Source organism: Halichoerus grypus, chromosome X (assembly GCF_964656455.1).
Source record: "Halichoerus grypus chromosome X, mHalGry1.hap1.1, whole genome shotgun sequence".
In the NCBI taxonomy this organism is placed as follows: Eukaryota; Metazoa; Chordata; class Mammalia; order Carnivora; family Phocidae; genus Halichoerus; species Halichoerus grypus.
Genome location: NC_135727.1, coordinates 91,929,064 through 91,950,475, shown reverse-complemented (window position 1 = coordinate 91,950,475; position 21,412 = coordinate 91,929,064). Strand labels below are relative to the sequence as shown.

The following is a 21,412-nucleotide window of genomic DNA, read 5'->3' as shown; positions in this document are numbered from 1 at the left end:
CACAAAAAACTCTGCATGACTATTCATAGCAGTCTTATTCTTAACAGACAAAAACTGGAAACAACCCAAATGTCCTTCAACGGGTGAATAAACACACTGTAGAACACCAAAACATAACAATACTACTACTCAGCAGTAAGAAGGAATGAACTATTGATAACATGCAACAACTTGGGTGGATCTCAAGAAAATTGTGCAAATTATGAAGAAAAGCCAAAAGGCATGATTTCGTTTACATAATATTCTTGAAATAATCAAATTATAGAGATGGAGAACATGTTAGAGGTTGCCAGGGGTTAGAGTAGGTGAAGGAGGTGACTGTGACTATAGTGGGTAGAAGGAAGAATCTTTGCTGTGGAGAAACAGTTGATTGTGGTAGTTACACAAATCTACACGTGATAAAATTGTGTAGTACTATATACACAGACACAGAAATGTTTGCATGTGAAACTGGTGAAATCTGAATAAGGTCTGGGAATTGTACCCATGTCAATATCTTGGTTATGTAAGATATTAGCATTGGGGGAAACCGGGTGAAGAGTACATGGGTCTGTTCTGTAATACTTTTTAAAGATCCTGTGAATCTATAATTATTTCTTTTTTTCTTTTTTTTAGATTTCATTTATTTATTTATTTGAGAGAGAGCGAGAGAGAAAGAGAACACGAGTGGGAGGGGGGAGCAAAGGGAGAGGGAGAAGCAGGCTCCCCGCTGAGCAGGGAGCCCAATGTGGTTGGTGCTCGATCCCAGGACCTCCGGATCATGAACCCAGCCGAAGAAGGCAGACGCTTAACCTACTGAGCCACCCAGGCACCCCGAATCTATAATTATTTCAAAATAAGTTAATAAAACAAGGTAAATCTGAAGGACTATGAATGCTTTAGAACTCACACATTTGTGTATTATGAAATAGACCACCTTTACCATGTAAATCAGACAAGATACGGAGGAGCCTACATTTTTGTTTAGCCAAGAAATGTAAGTGAAAATGACAATATGAGTTCATGGTAATTGCACATGGTCCATTTCCAAATCCAGACAAGTAAACCAAAAGGGGTTTGCTGCTTAAACATCTGTATGAGTTAGGATTCCACCAGAGACGCCAACCGACACGATATTTTATACACACATGCACACGCACACACACATTATTTATTCATTCATTCATTAAAAGATACTGCCTTACACAATTGTGGGGCTGGGAAAGCAAATCCAAAATCTGTAAGGCATGCAGTCAGAAAGGAATGATCGGGCCCACCTAGATTATCCAGGATAATCTCCCTTACTTTAAATCAACTGATCAGGAGCTTTAGTTACATCAGCAAAATACCTTCACAGCCACGCGTAGATTAATGTTTGATTGAATAACTGGGGCGGTAGCCTAACCGAGTTGACACCTCAAAAAGCCACACGACATCACAGCCCATTTGTGCTAGCAATTGAATAAATTTATTCTGTCAATGGGCACCCTGGCTGTATTATAGGTAATTCGAGAGCCAACAACTTAAATCAATAGTGGCCGACAATGAGTTTTATACAGGAGGGTCCACTTACAGAACTTTAGAGTTGAAAGGGGCCCTGAAAAGCTTAGTTTGTATTTCATCACAGCCAAGGCACCTCCCCGTCGTCCTCTCGGGCACTTATCCCGGCCGAGGCTCCTCCCGGCAGCAGCGCGCCCAGCAGGAGCACGGGGGAACCCACCTGGAGCACGACGCCGCGGGTGCGGGAGCACCAAGGGGGCGGAGCCTCGACGCGCGCGGCGGTGGCGAAGGCGCCCAGCCCGCCAGAAGAGCGCGCGGCGGGCGGACGGCGGGGAGCCAGTCGGGTAGGGCGAGCGCGGCCGGCGGTTGGGGTGGTGGGGGGGGGTGACTGGGGGGGGGGCTGGAAGGAAGGGGAAGAGGCGGAGCGTGGGAGCGCACAGTGTCAGGAATACAATAGTGCTCCGCGCCGCTTCAGCCGCCGCCGCTGCCGCCGCCGCCGCCCAACCGCCTGCCCAACGCTGAGGCCTGACGGGCCAGGCGGGCGAGGGCCGAGGGCGGGAGCGGAGGTGCAGGGGGCGGCCCGGGCGGATCAGGCGGCGGGGCGGGGGGCGGGGGTGGGGAGGAGATTAGGGGGCAGGTGCGAGGGAGGGGAGAGAAGAAAGCGAGCGGTTAAGGGGGCGGTTACCACCCCTACCGGACTCGCCCGGCACATTGCCGGGCCCGAGTGTGGAGCCGGGAAGGAAGGAGCCGCGACCTAGCTGCGCAAAGGTAGGCGCCGCTGAAGCTGGACGCGGCGCGAGCGGCGCTGGGGGCGTCGCGCCGGGTGGGCAGCGGGAGTGGCGGCCTCGGGGAGTGGAAACGGGCGCCGCGGAGCGCAACGTCCCGGCCCAGCCTCGCAGCGTTCGGGGGCGCCCCGGCCCCACATCGCGGTCGCTCCGGCGTCCCCAGCGTCTTCGGGCCGAGAGCGTGTGTGGGCTGAGGTAAAGTGCCCGCTGGCCCCTCCGTCGGCCCGGGCAGTGCCCGGTGGCCGACGCGGGGGGGCGGGGGCGGACGCCTGAGCTCCGGCTCGGCTGCAGCTCCGCTCGGGCAGGAATTGAGCGCCATAACTGTTGCGGCCGTTCCCTCCGGTGCCCCCTCCCGGCGCCCCCTCCCTCTCTGTGCTCTGCCTGGTCTCGGGGCTCCCGGGGTCAGACCCGCGGCGGGGGGACCTGCTCTGCGGGCCGCCCGGGGCCGGATGCTCCAGGGAGCGAGGGCGCGCCCCTGGCCGTTTCGATGTTGGGGGGCGTGAAGAACCGAGTGCTTGGGGAGAGGCGGGCCGGGCGGCTCAGGGAGTGATGAGGCCCCGGGTGAGCCCCAGGTACCCCCGAAGCAGGAGCGCGAGCGCCCCGCGGGCTGGCGAACTTTCCCTCCTCCTCCCGTCATTGTTCGGGCGCTGCCAGTCCCGGGCCGCCGCGGCCGCCGAGCGCCTGGCGGTCCGGGGGGTGGGAAAAGCAGGAGGGCTTTGCGAATCTTACGGGAAAAATTTCCCACCGCTGGGCACGGCAAAGTTAACTTTTCTCCAGCGATCGAGTTGGTTTTATTCCCTCGGCCGTGGGGCGATCGATTTAAAAAAAAGAGAGAGAGAGCCTCCTTCCAATCTTTTTCTCTCGCTTTTCAGAACCACTGCTTTGGTGAAGTCTGGCTTTAAATTGCACAGGGCAACCTGCGTTTATTATTTGTGAGGAGGCAAAGCGGGGGGGCGGGATCTCGAGTGAGTGACCATAATGGTGGTATGTGAAGGCATGTTTAAAAGTTGGTATCATTGTGTAGCCCTGGGACATATGTAGTTCCCAGGCATTTGGCAAGAAACTTGTTTGGCCGCTTCTCTGACTTTCTGAGTTGCTAGGAAATCCATGGCCTCGGATGTGCGCAAGGTTTTTTGATGTGAGACCCGTTTATCTGTGAAGCTGAGGATGGGATCCCCGCCCCCCCCCCCAACGCCGTCTGATTGTATAAGAAATCAAAACCGTGTTGATGGTGATTTCAGTGGCCTGGAGGGAAAGGCGACCTCATTCCCGGTATTCAGTCTGATAAAGATAACTGTCTGCTTCTCTCTAAACTCTGAAAGTAATGGAAAATAATTTAGGTAAAGACGGGTTGCACAACATCTTGGCTCAGTTTAAGCAACCCAGAATCCACTTTCCCAGAGTAGTTCTCTTAAATACCTTCCCTGAAGGCACTTCTTGCCAGCCTGGGGGTGGGGGTGAGGGTGAGAAAGGAGTCGGTCTGAACAAAGCATTGTGTTTTATTTAATTTAATATTTTCATAACATCTGTAAACAATGGGAATGTGGATCCCTGCCGCTGTGCCCTTTGAATACCGTAGTTTTCATGCTTTTAGAGCATCATGTGATTACTCTCTGGATAAGTGAAACTAGATTTTTTCTTTTTCGTTTAGCCGAGTATTGTACCTCCATAACATATCATTTTCTTTTTCATTTAAAGTGAGCTCTGAGCTGAAATACTTGAATTGTAAAAGGTAATACCTCTCCTCAAGGGGTGAAGGGATTACATGAGATCTTTGGGACGTGCGTCTCAGTATTAGCTACCATCATTGCCACCTTTTCTTTAACTGTGGTCTTCTCTACAGTTTTGTTTGCTAGAGACGAGTTCCTAACCCAATATCTTTGCCTTAAAACAGTTCCTTGCATTTTTCATCCAGTCAATTCTGGAATACCCAGGGATGCAGGTCTAGTTCTAGAACCCAAACATTGTCTCCTACCTTTCTGAGTCATGTTGCCGTGCTTTGGCAGTATGGTAAGTGCCTTCTCACTTTCAGTAGCCTGTGAATCTTGGTAACAGGTAGGAGAGAGTGGAAAAGGGCTTTCCACCCCTTTCTGAAGGGTTTGTGATCAACTGGGAGCCAGGAGTGACTCAGAAAGCAGCCTTGGGGGTGCCCATGACCCACCTTCTGGCCTGTAGATGAAGTTCCCAGAAGCAGGACACGTGATAATGCAGGGCTCTCATCATAGTTGAGACAGATGGGTTAGTGAAAGTAAAAATAAAGAACAAAGGATGTTAGGCTGGTAGGTTGGGTATGATCCTCTCCTCTGATAATGCTTGTCTTTTCCCTCCCTTGTGTTCCATCAACCATAACAATCCACTTCTCCCCTAAACTACACAAATCTATTTCTTCTTTTTGCCCACTACTTTGAGGTCTGACTGGAACTAGGCAACTATTTGGGGGAAGGTAAGGGGAGGCAGGAGGCACTGGGTGTTTGTGAAGACATGGCATTACAGAGGGCTCTTACAAGCCTTGATCAGGGATAGAGAGGTTGAATATTATCATAGGACATAATGCACCTACTTCCTCATGAAGGTTACGCAGAGCAGGAGCTGAGGAAGGTAGAGCTCATATGCTGGCTTACATTTAAAAAAAAAATCTCTTATCAGGGAATAACTTATATACATCACCTTATAGGTGAGGAGTGGGTGTTGGGTGACACCCATCTGGCACTCTCCTGAACTGGCTTATATGGGGACACTTAAGTGGTTTAGCAGTTTCTCCCTGTTCAGTTACAGTGGCTGGGAAAGCTGAAGCAGTCTGGTTTGCGGGGAGAATCTAGGGTGAATGGGTAAAAATGATGAGCAAATAAAAAGGTGCTAGCAAATGGTCATTAAAGACCAAGTAACTACTGCTTTGAGTTTTCTGTTTTCTGAAATATTTGTGACTCCCCCATGGTTATTTTTGCCTCCTCCCTGTAGGTCTCTCCATAGACAATAGCAGCAAAGTTCTTACCATCAAAACTGCTTCTGTGCTTCTCTTGGGTGACAGAAAGAAGGGTCCTGGGGAGAATTTGCCTAACGCCATAGCTAAGTTTGGGAAAAGTAACTGAAAAGGCAGTCAACTGAAGAAAGTAGGTAGGGGGCCTGGTGTGGGGAAATGGTACTGGTGTTTTTGACTGATAGGAGATGCCCATGCATTGATTAATACTCTTTAAGCAGTAAATAATTTTTTTAAAAGATTTTATTTATTTATTTATTTATTTGACAGCGAGAGAGGGAACACAAGCAGGGGGAGTGGGAGAGGGAGAAGCAGGCTTCCCGCTGAGCAGGGAGCCCAGTGCTGCGGGGCTTGATCCCAGGACCCTGGGATCACAACCTGAGCCGAAAGCAGATGCCCAACGACTGAGCCACCAGGCGCCCCTAAGCAATAAATAATTTCATCTCTGTCAACCCACAGGCCATAGCTGAGCCCTACTACCCAGGGAGCTCCTTGTCCCTTGATACTGGCTGATAGGCAAGGAAATCCGAGCCTGGAATGTGCTTTTTGAAATAGCTGACAAGAGAATATGGTACCAGCATGGCCAGTACACCAGACCTTGTGTGTTGTAATCTCCTGGGAAAGTTCTTCTTCTTCCTTTTTAGATTTTAAAAAACTTATTTTGATTATAATTACAAAAAGTTGCAAGAATAGTACAAAGAACTTCTGTATTCCCTTTACCCAAGGTCACTAATTATCAATAGTTTGCTCCCACTTGCATTTGCTCTTTCTGTTTCTTTTTCTGAACCATTTGAAAGTAACCATTGAGAGATTCGCACTTGTCAAGGGCATCCTGTCCTGAAGGGTGGCTCAGATGTATCCATGGGGTATAGCAGAACTTTGGTGGTGATGCAGGGCCCCAGAGGTAAAGTGAAGTCTACCTGTAGCTGTAAAGCACATATGTGTAATTCACATGGAATCTCTGGTGCTAGATATGGAAATCATTAACCGTTGTAAAAGTGGTTAAGATAAACTCCCCTTTTGTCATCACTCATGTCAAGTTTGTTCCCAACTATGCCAAACTTCAGCATTGTTATGAAAATCCACTCCACCACTCCCCAACTTTGCAGCTGTAATGTATTCTCCAACAGTTTCATTTAATTCATTCAGCAGACATCTGTGGAGTGCCTCCTATTTGCTAGGGGTATAAGAGGTGAAAGATAACTCATCCCATTAAGAGTTCAACATCCAATGTAAAGGAAGAAAGAAATCTAACACAGTCAGAGGGAAGAGCATTCTGTTGAAGGAGTTTACACGAGGTGCTTAGAACACCAGACTGGTTAAGGATCTGAAGAATAGATACCTGGGAGTTGAATGTGAAGATCCATTTTCTCTGAGATTTGCTGCTCTTAGATAACAAGGCTCATGAGTTAGGGGAGCCTTTGGTGTCGTATACCCAGCACAAGCAATGGGGTCGGGCCAACTTGGATTCTACCACTTGATCTGGGCCGGTACTTGACTTCTCTATGCCTCAGTTTCTTCATCTGCCTAATTTGACATCTCTGAGGTAATAATTAATTGAGGTAATAATTGCTCTGTAAACATTAATTTTATCTCCCCCCCCCCAAATGCAGTATGTGAGGAAATAGCATGAGAAGTATTAGGTATTAAGGTGGGATCCAAGGGGGTGTTTCTGTTTTCCCTACAAATAAATGTATAGTTGCTAATTGTACTGAGAGCTATGATGGAGATCCCTATAAGGGATCATAACAACAACGGCTATGATTTGTTAACCATTTCCTGTGTACTGAGTACGGTGCTAAGTATTTAACATAGAATATCTCTCTGAGGTGTAAGGCAAAGGTAACTTGCCTATGGTCACACAGCAAGTAAGAGGTAGAATGTTTTTATAAGGGAAACTAGCAAGGTGCCCTGGACCCTGAATAATGAGCAGGAATAAGCGAGGTAAAAGAAGGGATTGCCAGGCAGAGGGAATACCAGGTGTTGTGAGGACTCTGAGGTGGAAGAGAGATGTGGAAGGGATCCACAGAGGTTTGGCTAGGACCTGGGGAAAGAGAGATGAGATAGGCAGGGGGAGATTGACAGGGCCTTATGGGATCTCATTAAGGAGCTTGTGTTTTATTCCAAGGGCGGTGGGAGGCTGCTGGAAGGTGTTTTTCACCTTAAACCGTCCTGGGGGGGGTGGGGCGTGGCCTGTGTAATCCGGAAAAGCATCTAGTGAGGCCTAAACAAAAGTAGCTTAAAGTAATTTTCCCTTCAGTGTCCCACTTTGTGATCCAATGGAGGCAATGTTTCTGGCCCAGATGTGTAGATCTTAAAGTTTCTACTGCCCACCATTAACACAGCTAAAAAGAGTTGCTGTGTTGCTGGAAGAAGCTGGTCCTGCAGAATGCTTCTAGATGGTTTAATTAGGCTTATATATTTGATGCTTTTTAGGCTGCATTAAGGGAGCTCTTTCAGTTTTCACTGAGCCCTGTCAAATGGGGAGAAAAAGTAAAATTGGGAGAACTAATTCCTGGAAACCTGAGTTGTTGTTCAGTGTTAGAAATGGAACTGTTGAGTATAAGACTTCGGTTTAAATATATCATGATAAGGATGCTTCAGTGACTAAATGGAAATTTTTAATGTTTTTTGTTTTTTTGGTATGTGCCATCTGTGATGGCAGACAGCACATTTGTGAGAATCTGGGAAGACTTAGGCATTTTTTCAGTACTTACATATTTATTTATTCTCATCCAGGTACTGCAGGTTTTTCTGTTTGAAACTATTTCTTATGTGCAGAATCAACTGCACAGGAAGAAAACCAGTGTTCTCGTCCCCTTTCCATATGTATCAGACCACAGACATATTTACTTTGAAGTAAATGTGTCAATTAGCTTTTTTTTTTTTTTGGCAGGGAGGGTTGTTAGCTGGTGGTTGGATGATCTAGGATGGCCTTGTTCGCCTAACTGGTGGCTGTCAGGCCGGGTGGTCTAGGAGGCCCTGAGCGAGGATGGCTCATCTCCACTCCCAAGTGGTCTCTCCTTCAGCTGGCTGCTCTGGATCTGTTCACATGGTCGTCTCAAAGGCACAAAGAGCAGTAAGCGAGAGCAAGCACTTCTCAAGTGTCTGCTCGTGCCACATTTGGTATTGTCCCATCAGCCAAAGTAGGGAAGTGCTTCTTGGCCAAGCCCAGAGTCATTGTGGGAGAGAACAATCTAAAGGTACAAATACAAGGAGGTGTTTTTTAACTGGGGACCATTACTGCAGTAATGCATAATAATTACTAATGAATATAACCTCTTTTCCTTTGATAAATCTTACTAAACACCCATTTCTAAATGTAGTGTATTCTTTTTTTTTTTTTTTTTTGAGAGAAAGTGGGGGAGGAGAGAGGGAGAGGGAAAGAGAATTTTAAGCAGGCTTCACACCCAGTGTGGAGCCCAACGTGGGGCTCAATCTCACGACCCTGAGATCATGACCTGAGCTGAAGTCAAGAGTCAGATGCTTAACCGACTGAGCCACCCAGGCACCCCTAAATTTAGTGTATTCTTGAAACTAAGTAATATGATTGTGCCATCTTCTCTTCTACTGAGTGTGGAGCTGAGTGATAGTTTTTCTAGAAGGAAACCAAAGATCCCGGGACCCTGGGATCATGACCTGAGCCTAAGGCAGACGCTTAACTGACTGCCACCCAAGGCATCCTTATAAATAAAATCCTTAAAAAAAAAATGAGTCCCTGGGTTTCCTCAACCTCCTGTTCAGCTGTTCCTGCAACTGGACCCTAGGAAGCATGTGTGGGAACTGAGGAGAAGGCTCACTTTGTACATCTTAGAGATGTACATTCCTCCAGAAATTGCCTGGTGATAGAATCTCAGCTTCCTTTCTTTCCTCCTAGGATAAAAATTAATGTGCTCTGGATATAGGTCCCCTTGCAAGTGGCTTGACTGCTCACTGAGCTTGTGTGGCTGTTATCGAAAGAGTCTTTGGGGTGGGGCGCCTGGGTGGCTCAGTTGGTTAAGGGTTTGCCTTCGGCTCAGGTCATGATCCTGGGGTCTTGGGATCGAGCCCCGCATCGGGCTCCCTGATCAGTGGGGAGACTGCTTCTCCCTCTCCCACTCCCCCTGCTGGTGTTCTCTCTCTCGCTCTCAAATAAATAAGTAAAATTTAAAATTTATCTGAATTTTATTTAAAAATAAAATTTATTTGAGAGCGAGAGAGAGAACAGAGACAGGGGGAGCTGTAGGCAGAGGGAGAAGCAGGCTCCCTGCTGAACAAGGAGCCCGATGCAGGACTCAATCCCAGGACCCTGGGATCATGACCTGAGCCTAAGGCAGACGCTTAACTGACTGCCACCCAAGGCATCCTTATAAATAAAATCTTTAAAAAAAAATGAGTCCCTGGGTTTCCTCAACCTCCTGTTCAAGCTTTACCCCCCCAAACCTTAGGGTACTAGGCTGTACTGCGCTTTGTAGTCAAGCAAAAAGATGGTTAATTGGAAATCCATCACTACCTGGAAGATGGGAGAAACATCTGCAGCTTTTCTTCATAACCTTTATGTGATTTATAGTTTTTACCTGAGAAGAAATCCTTATTTGGGCATTATAATAAAGACAAAGGATTCTCTGTAGGTGTATTTTACTTGGTCAAGATTTTAAAGTCTCCCTGTGGTTGCAGTGAAGAATCCAGTATTGTGCTGTGAAGTGAGTGGTCAGTGATCAGCAATTTGGGGCATGAGCCTTTGACCTGTGCTTGTGAAGTTTTCAGAAGTAACACCTTTCACATAAACTGAAATAGGCTTTGCAACCAGCTCTGGCCTGAAATATATTACATGAAAATGCAACTGGACCCTAGGAAGCATGTGTGGGAAACTGAGGAGAAGGCTCACTTTGTACATCTTAGAGATGTACATTCCTCCAGAAATTGCCTGGTGATAGAATCTCAGCTTCCTTTCTTTCCTCCTAGGATAAAAATTAAAAATGGAAAATCCCTGACATTTTAAAAGTCAGTGACTTGAAAATAGCCTTCAAAATTATAAACGTATATATCATTTGACCCAGCAAACACTTCCAGGAATTTATTCAACAAATATTTTCATATTACTTAGAGTATTATTTATAATAGCAAAAGATTGGTTAATATTCTAAGTATCAGTCAAGGCTTGGTTGTACAGTAGAATATTACACTGATATTGCATGATTTCTAAGATGTACAAAATGAAAAACAAGAAACAGAACAGTGTGTATTGTATGCTAACATTTGTGACAGCTACTGGGGGCAATAATGTGTGCTGTATAATATATATATTTTGGCTTACATAGACATAAAATATTTCTAGAAGGATGTTCAAGACACTGATAGCTTTAGGGCATATATAGCCAGGGTAGAGAGTTGGAGGAAGATTTTTTACTGTATAAACTTTTATGTATACCTTTAAAATTTTTTTTTTTGGTTGTCAAATGATCCTTCATTGAAACATTTTCCTTTGTAGTTCTTAATTAGGTGGGTATTCCACTGCACCACTATTGATGTCATCTATGATGTCATGAGGGTGGCGGCCATCAACACTGCAGCCCACAGATTGGGCAGTCCCCAGGATCTCTTTAATGGTTCCAGAGAGTTCTCTAGCTAAACATCGGTGCTGCATCTGTTGGGCAGTGTTGACAATCTCATCAAAAGTGATATTTCCACTGTGCTTAATGTTTTTCTGCTTCTTTCTGTCTCTTGGTGGTTCCTTGAGGGCTTTGATAATCAGGGCAGAGACAGAAGATACCACTTCAATCTGGGCCTGTCTGTTCTGAATGGTCAGTTTCACTGTCATCCTCAGACCCTTCTAATCACCGGTTGCCTTGGCGATGTCATTACCAACCATTTTTGGAGACAGACCCGGGTGTGGGGGGGGGGCTGATCTTTGGGGCCAGGGCAGACATGGCACCAACTTCCCTACCAGTTCTCCTTAGGTCTAAGACTTTGATCTCATTGGGGTCAAACATAGGCGGTATGGTGGAGACAGCTGGTGTTAGATGAATCCGGATTCGGGAGGACGGAAGACAGTTGCACCTTTACCTCCTCAGAGCCAAAAGTCACAAGTACCTTTTGAATTTTAAGCCATGTGAATATATTACCCTATTTTAAAAATCAAATACATTTATTTAAAAAGCGATGGTATATGGTGATGGTGATGTGAACTTCATGGACTCCCACCCAAGTTGATCTGGTCAGAGCTATTCCTGTTAAAAAATATATATATCCAGTCAGTTTTGTTTCCTAGAAATGCCTCAGAATAGTGTACTTCTGAATTTTTAGCTAAAGTCCTGCCTTTTCCAGAATGTCATATGAGTGGAATCATACAATATTTAGCCTTTTTGGGTCTGGCTTCTTTTACTTGATTCATCCATGTTATGTGAATTAATAGCATGTTCCCTTTATCACTGAAAAGTGTTCCAATTTATGGACGTACCACAGTTTGTACATTTACCTGTTGAAGGACAACTTGGCTGCTTCCAATTTCTTGATGATTATGAATAAAGCTGCAGTAAACATTAGCATACAGATTTTTTTGTGAAACATAAGCTTTCAGTTCATTTGGGTAAATAACCAGGAGTGGGATTGCTGAGTTTTTATAAGAAACTGCCAAACTGTCTTCCAAAGTGGCTCTACTGTTTTGCATTCCCACCAGCCATGAATATGAGGTGTGTGTCAAGTTTCATTTTCCTGCATGTGGATGTCCAGGAGTTCCAAAACCATTTGTTGAAAAGACTATCCTTTCTCCATTATTACTGCTTTTGCACCTGTGTCAAAAATGTGGCTGTGCATGTGTGGGTCTATTTCTGGGCTCTCTTTTCTGTTGCATTGATCTGTGTGTCCGTCATTGTGCTATTACCACACTATCTTGATTACTATAGCTTTATAGTAAGTTTTGAAATTAGGTAATATGAGTATTCTTACTTTTTTCTTCTTTACCAGAATTATAGTGGTAAGAGAGGACATTCTTAACTTGTTCCAGTCTCTCACCATTAAGTATGATGTTAGCTGTAGAGTTTTTTTTTTTTTTAAGATTTTATTTATTTGAGAGAGCGAGAGAGAGAGAGAGCACAAGCAGGGGAGGGGCACAGGGAGAGGGAGAAGCAGATTCCTGGCCAAGCAGGGATCCCGACATGGGGCTCAGTCAGTCCCAGAACCCTGAGATCCGTGACCTGAGCTGAAGGCAGACGTTTAACCAACTGAGCCACCCAGGCACCCCTAGCTCTAAGTTTTTAAAATATACATACCCTGTTGTGCTGAAAAGAGTTACCATAGCAGTCCTGACGGTGCTTACTATCTTTAGAAGGCCTTCTTGTAAGATTGGCCCTTGGCTGGTGTCTTGAAAATTGGCTTTTCAAACATTTTGAAAATAACATATTATATTCAACCTTCATTTATTCCTTTTCCAGTGTTATTCATTTCTTTATGCTAATCCAAGCTCCGATTTTAATCATAATCTTTCTGCCTGAAAAATTTTTCCTCAACATTTCTTTTGTGCCAGGTCTGCTGACAGTAAATTCTTTGCTTTTGTTGGATAAAGTCTTTTTTTTTCTTCACTTCTGAAGGACATTTTCGTGGGATATGGAATTCTGAGTTGACAGTTTTTTTCCTCTTCAACATATTACTCCACTGTTGCGTTGTTTGCATGGTTTCTGATAAGTTTGCTATAATTTTTATCCTTGTTTCTCTGTAGTTAATGGCTTTTTTCCTCTGACTGCCTTCGAGCTCTTTGTCTTTGCCTAGATGTGGCTTTTTTATTTTGTCATATTTATCCTGCTTGGTGTTCTTCTGAGCTTCTTGTATCTGTGGATTGTTGTCTGTCACTAATTTTGGAGAGTTCTCAGTCATTATTTTTTCTTTTTTAAAGATTTTATTTATTTATTTGACAGAGAGAGACAGTGAGAGAGGGAACACAAGCGGGAGGACTGGGAGAGGGAGAAGCAGGCTTTCCGCTGAGCAGGGAGCCCGATGCGGGGCTCGATCCCAGGACCCTGGGATCATGACCTGAGCCGAAGGCAGACGCTTAACGACTGAGCCACCCAGGCACCCCTCAGTCATTATTTTTTCAAATGATTCTTGTATTCCATTCTCTTTTTTTTATTCCCCTGGAATTCCAATTACAAGTACGTTACACCTTTTGATATTTTCCCATAGTTGTTGTATGCTGTGTTCTATTTTTTCACTCTTTTGTCCCTTTTTGTTTTAATTTTTATTGATCTGACCAATAAACTCAGTTGTTACGCTCACTGATTCTTTCCTTGGCTGTGTCAAGTCTACTGTTGAGCATGTTGTTTTTTTGTCTTTTTTTTTTTTTTTAGCATGTTGGGTTTTTTTTTTTACTGTTCTTTTTTTAAGTTCTAGCATTTCCATTTGATTATTTCTTGCACTTTCTATCTTTCTGCTGAAATTATTCATCTGGTCTTGCATGTTGTCTATCTTTTCCATTAGAGTCTTTAATATATTAATCATAATTCTTCTAAATTTCATTTCTGATAATCCCAACATCTGTGTCATACTGAGTCTGAATCTGATGATTGCCTTGTCACTTGGAATATTTTCTTGCCTTTCATTATGCCACATAATAAAAAGTTGAACATGGCTGAAAAGATGTTGAAACTGAACATGGGCAAGAGATACTGAGTTAAATATTTGATATATTTGGAGAAGAACACAGGTGTCCTTCTGCTAGGCCTTTAGTGTGGGGATTTGAGTTAATCTAGTCAGGAGTTGGCTTGTGTTTGATGTTTGTTATTGGTAGGGCACCAGAGATTTCTGATTCCTCTAGTGATACCTTCTTTTTGACTCCTGTTTGGCTTTGGGTTTTTCCTTTGTGCTGTTTCCCAAGAGCTGTCTGTTATAGCCCTCCCAGTTGTATTCCACTTTACTAACTACGTAGCTGGTTTGCCAAGTGGTAGATGGTGGAGGAGGAGGGAGTTCCCCGATGATTTGACTTGGACTTAGGCAGCTATTGGAACCTGGGTCTAGAGTATGTCCTTTACAAGAATTCCTGCCCCTCTTCCAGGGGTGAAGCTTCTTTTCCTTTTTCCTGTCTTCCTTTTCCCCAGCTGCAGTGAGTACCCACCAGCATCCTTAAGCCAAGGGTTTTAAGTCCTTCCCCCTGCAGATTAAGGCTATTGTTCTGTGCTGGAGATAAAGGAAAAGTGTCTGGGTAGATTTCAGTGGGCGTTGTTTTCCTCAGCCAACCAGCACCAGGATGAGCTTTCTCTGGGATTTTCCCTGATTCTTTCCATAAGAGGTGGTGGGATTCCTGTAGGAAACACTTGTCAGAGGATGGGAATTCCTCCACCCCATGTGGAGCCTAGGAGCTTCATACTCTCATGACATCCCACACTCTGGTCTCCAGTAAGTAATTCTAGTTTGATCTTCCTACCATCTTACATGCTGGGATCCTATGTTTACCTGCAGGCATCTGTCTCTTCAGATATCTGGATGGTGGTTTTGCCCTGTATTCAGTTTTTGATAGGTCCAAGAAGAGTCATTGGTTTTTCAGTTTGTCTAGTAGCTTCTTTTTTGTAAGGGTGAGAATGATGGCTTTCCAGTCCTTTACATACCAGCTGAAACCTGCTCCTGAAATAAGTTTTAATCTACATAAATGTCCGATGCAGTGCATGGCCCCTAGAAACTCAGTACAGATTAGTTTTTCCTTTTTTTTTGTCTCACCTCCTTGAATTTTATGGTTTTATGGCTAGGGAGCCAGGAATAATTGATTCTGGTTTGGGTTCTGCCTATCTTAGGTTTTAAAAACCTCTGCACTGCTGGCATTATGTTGTTATATGTTTTTCTTGCTGTCTTCCAGAATTCTATGTATGCCTTTGTAATTATTGAGAACATTGTTAGCACTCAGTCATAATTTGCCTCATTCAGAATTAGAGTGTGATTTAGTGTTTCTACAGTATAAATTTTGTGAGTGACCATGTGTTTGTCATTTTTATTCCCCACATTTCCAGGTGCAATTCAGTTCAGCAAATATTTAAGTGCCCACTGTGCTATGACGCACTAGGTGTTGAGTAGAATACAAGCATGACCTGGTAAGTGGAGTAACTGAGAGGTTCTCAAAGGCAATGGAGACCCTTTGGATGTAAAGATATTGCAACTTGGGAAATAGCTCCATTTCGATGTAGAAAGATTAAAAAAAGTTTTTTAATTCTGTTTTTAGTTATATTAGAGATATACTAGAGATGCATTCTAGGAAAAATTGTAAAGTTGTAGAAAGAGCCATGGTTGTCCATGACATCCTTATAACATCCTCATTTCATCACATTCTCCTTCCCAGGGTTAATTTTGATTACTTACTTTTGTTTTACTATGCAAATTGCATACTATGCAAATATCATGCCATCTAATAATTTACTGAAATATATGTATTTTTAAGGGACTAAGCACACAAATTCTGTTAACTTTTAAGGAATGTTTGTTTAAAGGGATAACTCACCATTCAGTTTGGATGTGTGGCCTGATTTTTTTTTTTTTTTTTTTTGCTTCACATTATAGTCAACTCTTAATTTTTAAATCTGAAAACTATTGTTAATGACAGGTAGAACCATAAAAAGTCATATAGTAAAATTGACTTTTGGGGGGTATGCATAGTCATGTGGATTTAGATACATGTATAGATCAGTGTAACTACCATCATAATCAAGGTACAAAGTAGTCCCATCACCCAAAAAAAATCCTTTGTGTTACCTCTTCAGTCACACTTTTCCCACCCTCAACCCTTGACAGCCACTGATCTGCGCTCCATTACTAGTTTTATCACTTTGAGGATGTCACATAAATGGAGTCAAACTGAATGTAATCTTTTGAGTCTTGCTTTTTTTCAATCAGCATAATGCTTTTGAGATTCATCCAAGTTGTGTATATCAATAGTTTGTTCCCTTTTTATTGAGTAGTATTCCATTTTAGAAATGTACCACATTTGGGTTGCTACTAGTTTTTGGTAATTATAAGTAGAGCTGCTATAAGAATTCACGTGCAAGTGTTTATGTGCACATACAGTTCCAGTTTTCTAGGGCAAATAACCTGAGAGTGAGATGGCTTAGAATTATACTAACACTCATGGTAAAACCTTGTTAGCTAGAGTTTGAATGCTAGAATGGATAGAATAGTAGAGACCCAAGTTGTTTGACTCCTGCTTTTGCTTCTTAGTTATGCAACCTCTTCGTGGCCCAGTTTCCTTTTGTAAAATGAAGGGTTATTTTTTTTTTAAGATTTCATTTATTTATTTCAGAGAGAGAGCACGAGCGTAAACATGAGTGAGGGGAGGGGCAGAGGGAGAAGCAGACACCCTGCTGAGCAGGGAGCCCAATGTGGAGCTCGATCCCAGAACCCTGGGATCATGACCTAAGCCGAAGGCAGATGCCCAGCCAACTGAGCCACCCACGTGCCCCTAAAATGAAGTTAATAATAATAACCAGTGAGATTGTTGTGTGGAATTAATGGCATATTAAGGATAAAATGCTGATCAGTGTCTGGCATACCAAATATTATTATTATTTCATGCTTAACTGAACCCTGTCAGAAACACCCATCTTTAATTAAAATAGGGAAATTAAGTAATCCATAAGTGTGATGTGTTTAGTAGGCAAGCCTTCAAAGCATGCTGTCTCTAGGGGAAATTGTAAAAGTTACCCTCAGTGGTGAAAAAGTTTACGAACATAGGTGTATGGGAGTCCTGTGTAACATCCAAAGGTTGTCTGATGCCCAATTTTGATGGTTTTACTTGCCCTCTCAACATTAAAGAATCATGTTCACTAAAAATTTAGTGCATTGCTATACTTAATAAAGAAGCTGCAAAAACTACCTCAGAATCAACTAACATTCATTTAGTGCTTGCTATGTACCAGTCTCTAGGATAGGCATTCAAGTGTATAAACCTGAGTACCTCCCCACAACATAAGTAATTTGGATAATTACTAATTATTTTTATGCTTTTTTTAAAGGTAATTGTTGAGGACGCTGATAAGGCATGATTTCTTAGAGCCCCCATTATGTGAACCATCTATGATATCTCAGATCCTGTCTTGAAACACATCTTCTTACAGGAAACCTCCCCAGTTTTGAGGAGCACGTGGAGGAGATAGCAAAACAGCATGCCTACTCAAATCTCTCCCCAGAACACTATGTCATTAGAAAATGCAACAGAGGCCCCTTTCTTGCATAACTGTTATATACTATGGTCTGGCTCCGTCTGAGAAAGCACCAAGGGCAAAAGGGATGTGTTTTCCCCTGGAGAACTTTTCCTACCCTATGAGGTACACACAAAGGGCTACCCAGTCACCTACTAGACAGTGATTGAAAACCAGTATGTGCAAAGAGGAACCTAAATGTCCTTTTTCTCTTGTCTGTTCAGTTGTTTTGTAATGTATTCACATCCCACAGCCTATCAACTGTGTTCTTCACCTGGGATTTCAGGGAAAGTCGGTCGAACCAGAAGTCTAGAGCACACAGTCTGGGATGTCATCTCTAAACTGTCCTCACTGCCTCCCCTCCCCAAGTACCACCAACAGTCCAACACTCAGGTTTACCTGGAGCCTTTCCTCACAATTAGAACATCCTTCCCGCTTTCCCCTGCCAATCCTGCTTGGGCTATTTCTTGAAAATTCTAGCCCAGCAAGACACTCCCCCATGCCTCAAAACCCACTCATCTGGATGCCATTCTCTACTCCATATTTCCTTATTAAATCATGTCTTTTCTTTTAAGTAGGCTCCACACCCAGTGTGGAGCCCAATATGGGCCTTGAACTCACAACCCTGAGATCAAGACCTGGGCTGAGATTAAGAGTCAGATGCTTAACCAACTGAGCCATCCAGGTGCCCCAATCATGTCTTTTCTATTCACTTTGTCACCTAATGCCATACTTCCTTACTCTGATCTATTTCATATATACATGACCTGAAGGTTTACAATTAGACTGCCATTCCCAGAGTGGTAGGAAACCCTCAAATTCTCTACATCCTATCTCCCACAAATACCTGAAAGAGAATTGCTGCCTGCTCTCTAATTAACAAACCAAACTCAGTTCTCATTTTGTGTTTAAAAATTACATGTAACATGTTCTAATGGCCACATAAGTCCTGTGGAAAGTGATAGTTTGGGAAATAAATATGTATTTTGTGGACTGTTGAAAGAAAGCTGGTGCTTTGCCATGCTGCCACTGTGAAAAGTATGGCTATACCGTCTGCCTGGGCAGTCTGACTTCACGGTATAGATTACAGCCGAAATTGCGGTAGCCTTTTTCTGGCTCCGTCATGGTTTCTAGCCTTCCCCATAATTCTTTGCCCACTTAAAATGTGAAAGAGCACTAGGAATTTTTTTTTTTAATATAGACAAAACTTTGCAAACAGTCGTAACCCTCTTGTCTCATATGAAACCTGCATCTTATACAGGAGAGAGGAGTGTGTGTGTGTGTGTGTGTGTGTGTGTGTGTGTTGAGCCTAAGTTTAGCTCTCCCTGGGATAACCAATTTAAATCCAGGATAAACATTTTTCATACTTCAGGGCGCCTGGGTGGCTCAGTCGGTTAAGCATCTGCCTTTGGCACAGGTCATGATCCCAGGGGCCTGGGATCAAGCTCCACAAGCTTCTCCCTCTCCCTCTGCTGCTCCCCCTACTTGTGCTCTCTCACTCACCTCTCTCTGTCAAATAAATAAAATCTTAAAAAAAACATTTTTTATACTTCTAAATAAACCTGGCTGTAAACGCTCCAGTTATACCCTTTAACCTCTTGAAGAGAATCCATGAAGGCACTTCCCTTTAGGGAAACCATCTCTAGCCTGTTTAGTTACCATGATCTCTATGCCACTATACCCCAGGCCCAATTCAACTTCCTTCCAGACTGCTATCCACAAAGATGCAAGCTCTAAAGGTCTCTTCCCTATACTACCATTCCCACTCCTGCCACGAGGCCACCACTGACCCCTTGCTGCTCCCTGCATGGTGAGTAGTGTCTGTATTCCTAAGAGCCTAGCAGTTAAAGTCTCCCACATCCAGTCACAACCTTTCCCACCATCCTTACCTCTTACTTTTCAAGTCCTCTTCCCTACTCATTCCACCTAAGTGTGCATTCACTAGAATCTAAACATACTATGAGTCATCCTGCTACTTCTGTGTGTACTGCCTTTGCCTGAAGTTTTCCACATTCCTCTGGGTTTGTTCTATCCTGTGTATTCCTCAGGACCCACTCAAAAGTTTATCTTTTTTACCTCACATGGTTCCTTTCACCTTTGAAGGCCCACAGGACTTAATGTGCTCAGCACTCATTTTCCCAAATGGGATGGTGTGATAGAATGGTTAATAGCCACAAAGTCCTTTCACTCCTGTATGTATGTGATTTTGCAGCATCTCCCATCAAGGTAGAGTCTGTTTCTCTACTCCCACAATCTGAGCTGTTCTTGTAACTTGCTTTGGCCAAAATAAAATGCAGCGTGAGTAGCTCTGTGTGACTTCTGAGCCTGGGTCTCAGGAAGTCTTGTAGCTTTCCCCTTGCTCCCTAGGAACCCTGAAACAACCTTGTAAAGAAGCCCAGCTAGCATGCTGGAGGAAGAGATGATGTGGCAAGAGAGGTCAGTCAAGAGCCAACCATCAGACATATGAGTGAGGCCATATTAGAACATTGAGGCCCAGTCACATTGCCAGATGACTAACCATATGAGGGACCCTAAGAAAGACTAACAGAAGAACCACCTAGCTGATTTTACCCCAAATTGCTGACCCACAAAATCGTGAGTACATAAAATGGTTGTTATTTTAAGCCACTAAGTTTTGGGGTGATTTACTGTGCAGTAATAAATAACTGAAAGGGCATGGTTTGTACTGTTGTATTCCCAGAGCCTAGAAGACATGCCCCATGGCAGGTTTTCTTTAGGAGATTATTGTGGATCACTGTCATCATGGTGTCACTCCTCTCTTTACTTAATAGACAAATAAGCTTTCAAATCTTCATGTCTCTCCCTAGCTCTCAAACAGTTCAAAGCTTGGGCTCAATACTGTCTTCAGGAACACCTTGCAGTTTTTCTGTGCTCCGTTGGACCAACATCCATCCATTTGCTCCCTTCGCAGCCCCATGACAGGTTGTACCTCTCAACCCCATGCTGCACCCCTTACTACTTGCCCTTGTTCACTAACTCTGTAGGGTCAACCCATGGACTGCCTGAATGCCATAAAGCTATTCTCAACTTCCCAGCCCTCCACCATGACTTTGAACCCTCATTACGTGATTCACATGTGCTTATAATTAAGGGGGACCTTAGAGATTGTCTCAGACAACCCCTTTGAGTTATGAATGAGGAAAGGAATGCCCAGATAAGAAATAACCATAAAAATGGCTTATTCAGTTCATATGTTGGCAGTATCAATACCAGAATCCACATCTCATGCAGATCATTACTTAGTAGATTGCTTATTTGTGCTTGGTTCATGTGTGTAAAACTGTGCTTCACTGATCAGACTGTAGAAGTTCTTTGGAGGCAGGCATAATTTTTACTTCTGCCTTTTCATACTTTCCTGCTATCCCCAAAGACTAACCAGTGACCACTGGACATATAAGTAGTCAATAAATACTTGTTGATTAATTGACATTTGAAAAGCAATTATACTTGAACTGTTCTATATCTTTTCTATAAGGTTGCCAAATTTTTGAAAAAATTACTGAAGTATAATTGATGCACAGTGTTATATTAGTTTCAGGTGTACAACATAGTGATTCAACAATTCTATGTATTCAGTGCTAACCATGATAAGTGTAGTCACCATCTCTCATCATACACTGTTATTACAGTTTTATTGACTACATTCCCTAAGCTGTACTTATCATTTTATAACTGGAAGTTTTTACCTCTTAATCCCCTTTATCTATTTCGTTCATACCCCCACCCACCTCCCCTTTGTCAACCGCTGGTTTGTTCTCTATATTTAAGAGTCTGGATTTTTTTGTCGCCTTTTTTTTCCTGTTTGCTCACTTGTTTTGTTTCTTAAGTTCTACATATGAGTGAAATCATATGGTATTTGTCTTTCTCTGACTTATTTCACATAGCATTATACCCTCTAGGTCATCCATGTTGTTGCACATAGCTGGATTTCATCCTTTTTTATGGCTGTGTAATATTCCTGTGTGTGTGTGTGTGTGTGTGTGTGTGTGTGTGTGTGTGTG

At 43.5% G+C, this 21,412-nt stretch overlaps 1 protein-coding gene and 1 pseudogene across 2 annotated transcripts in view; one reads left to right on the top strand and one right to left on the bottom strand.

Moving 5' to 3' along the window:
- Positions 1-1,789: 1,789 nt before the first annotated feature.
- JADE3 (jade family PHD finger 3) overlaps positions 1,790-21,412 on the top strand; it is a 134,659-nt gene continuing 115,036 nt past the window's right edge. Inside the window, exon 1 of one of the 2 annotated variants that reach the window (XM_078065338.1) lies at positions 1,790-1,823. The gene's annotated coding sequence lies outside the window, so the exon portion shown is untranslated. Of the gene's footprint in view, positions 1,824-2,139; positions 2,248-21,412 lie in introns of those variants that run through there. The other variant, XM_078065337.1, reaches the window with a different exon arrangement.
- LOC118551138 (large ribosomal subunit protein uL11 pseudogene) overlaps positions 10,700-21,412 on the bottom strand; it is a 29,864-nt pseudogene continuing 19,151 nt past the window's right edge.